Source organism: Ceratina calcarata, unplaced genomic scaffold (assembly GCF_001652005.2).
Source record: "Ceratina calcarata isolate Rehan_Ccalc_2016 unplaced genomic scaffold, ASM165200v1 scaffold233.2, whole genome shotgun sequence".
Taxonomy (NCBI): Eukaryota; Metazoa; Arthropoda; class Insecta; order Hymenoptera; family Apidae; genus Ceratina; species Ceratina calcarata.
In genome coordinates, this window is record NW_017145181.1 from 452,680 (window position 1) to 455,434 (window position 2,755).

The window sequence follows — 2,755 nt, forward strand, 5'->3', positions numbered from 1 at the left end:
CGTCTGATTTCTTTTTAATTATAGGAAATGCGTTTTTCTAAGGTACATAAACTTTTGGTATTGACTGTATAGCCAATACATCCTTAAAACACGTACTTCAAATTGGTACCATATTTCAAGATTCATGGATTCATTTATTTGCATATTGTACTATGATTTAATTATTATTATGGGTATAAGATTTGTTGGTAGAATCGTTCAGACTTCTTTACTATTTTCTGAGTCAGAAGCAAAGCCAGGATTTAAAAAAGAGCCTCGTTAAGCAGCCACTGTCCCCTTTTGGCTCGCGTACCATTTAATTAAACGTCATCAATCTTTATTAGGCGAAAGTCGAGGCTTCTCATATCGACAGCGGCGTGATTCCGTGACGTTAACCAGAACCCTATGGAGCACTCGCCCTGCCGGGTGCCGGGCCATGAATACGTTTATGGGCTCGTTGCCGTAGGGGTGAGGCCCCCTGCGAAACGTTCGAAACCCGCTCTAAGACAAGACAATATCCGTTCTCTTTTTCTCCTCGTTCCTGGATTCTGAATTATCCTGTCGACCGTCCCGTCGTTGCCTACATTATTTGATGGCATTATTTCGTATCCTAAAATTTCGGCAAGACCAAACTTCCATTCAAGTATTAACATTTGGTTTCCAATTCGGATTTAACTAAATTAAAATTAATTCATAGGCTTGATTGGAAATTCGAATTAATGATTGAATTCTAATGCTTTATTAAATTTATTGATATGATTATTATTGATTTATTTATGATTTATTATTATTATTGAGATTGAGAGAAATTTAATTGTTAAAAAGAGATCTGCAACACGTTTTCTGTTTTATCGATTATTGGATATTTTTGTAATCGGTCACCCTTCCGTGTTTAATTTTCTTATTCATGTCGCTTCTCATTATTCCTGATGACTTCGTGCATTTTTACTCTGAGCTGTGACCCATCACCCTCAATCAAAGGATTTTCTTTATTACTCTTCTATCACCGAGAACAGCTGTACATTGCTAGCATTGATCCTCACATATCTTCATCGATACAATTTATCATGTGTTTGAACTCCAATTTTTGAACACATGTAATACGCAAAGTCTTTGATAAAACTTCGAAACAAGCGAAGATCGTTTAACGTAGGAAAGAACCATTGGAAGGATCAGTGGATAGATCCTCGAATGCAAACTCTGATGATGTTAAGCTCGTGTTAACCAATAAGGATTGAATCCCACATACAAATGCTTTCGGCTCTCATTCATATGTTAATAGCGGTTGAACGTTACCGCGACGGGTCTAATATCGACTAACGTAATCCAGGTTCAAGGCTCCTAAGCCCCCCGACCTCTGTTTCGTCGTTTCAGAACGTAGGGTCTCGCCTCTATGACAAGTATATTACTCGCTGCGTTTATATCAATTAGCCTCTGACGTTTCGGGGGTGTGCTCGCCCTATGAACGTGACGCGAAAAGGGTGCCCGAACCGGTTCTACAGTCACCGGGGAACCGAAACAATTTCAACTTATAAAATAGTTGATTTTAATCAATAATAATGCGATATTTAATCGGAAACAGAAATTTTGCATGAAGCATCAAAGTTCATATTGCAATTTTTAATAAAATATGTATAATATACGTAAAAATTTGCAATCGATTACAGGAATCAGTACAGCTGTTCAAAATAAATGACAATTTTTAATAAAATATGTTTACTATGCATCAAATTTTGCAAAAAAAAATTGCAAAAAATACAATCGATTACAAGAATCAGTACAAAATGAATGACAATTTTGTTTGCCAGGACTTGAAATCTGAAGCTTAGCTGACGAGAGATACTCATAGCGTTTATACTGTATAATGAGTTTTACATGTGTGGGTTTCACAAAGTGGGTCGGAAGTCGTTTTAGCTGAACGTACGACGTGCGAACTGTCGCGGGTAACATCCGACAAATTCGTTGAATGCTGGATGACCATCGATCTCTCGATGGCAAAGCGGAAAAAGGGCGACTCGAAAATCTGTGTGAAAAAAAAAAAAGGAAGCAGAGGACACGCCTCGCCGGTGTGTATAACACGGGTCGCCCTTTTTCTCTCGCGTAGAAGTCGGGTGTCCTCCTCTCTCGGGGACGGTTTCACTATTACGACGGCCTTAAATGGATTTAAACGACCGCGGCGAACGACAATGCGGACGACACGCAACCGGGGCCTAGTAGAAACGCACTCACCAGCTGGCCAAAAAATTTTGATTTATTGTCCGACCGACTTTCGCGCCCTTCTCGATTCCAGCGAAGGAAGAGGGGACCTCGTCCTAAGTACACAAGTAGTTTCGTTTAGAGTGCATTCGAGATTTTGCTGTACCGGAAGCCCGGGTCTTGTCTCCAGTGCAAATTATGTTTGCGATAATTAGACTATTTCGATGGAGTTTTGTAAATATTTTCTTTGAAACTCAGACCGAATAATTTCTTGAAGACGACTGTTGTTTAAATCTGTTCCTTCCCCTGAAAATTGTCTCGGTTATTCCCGAGGGGGAAGTATCAATAAAGTCTGATACGACGAAGGGGTCTCTGATAGCGAGGGGTGCACTTTTCCAAATGAAAACATAAAACCAGTTGTTGTCGATTTGCTGCTCGGTCGAGCGCGTCATTCCCTCGTATCGGGAAAATTAACTTCGAATTGCATGAGAATCTCGGTGAACCACTGCCAAACATGATTTTAAAGTCCCAGTTTAAATTTGTGTCATCGTAACGCTGGAGGGGTGGCTACCCTCTTTTA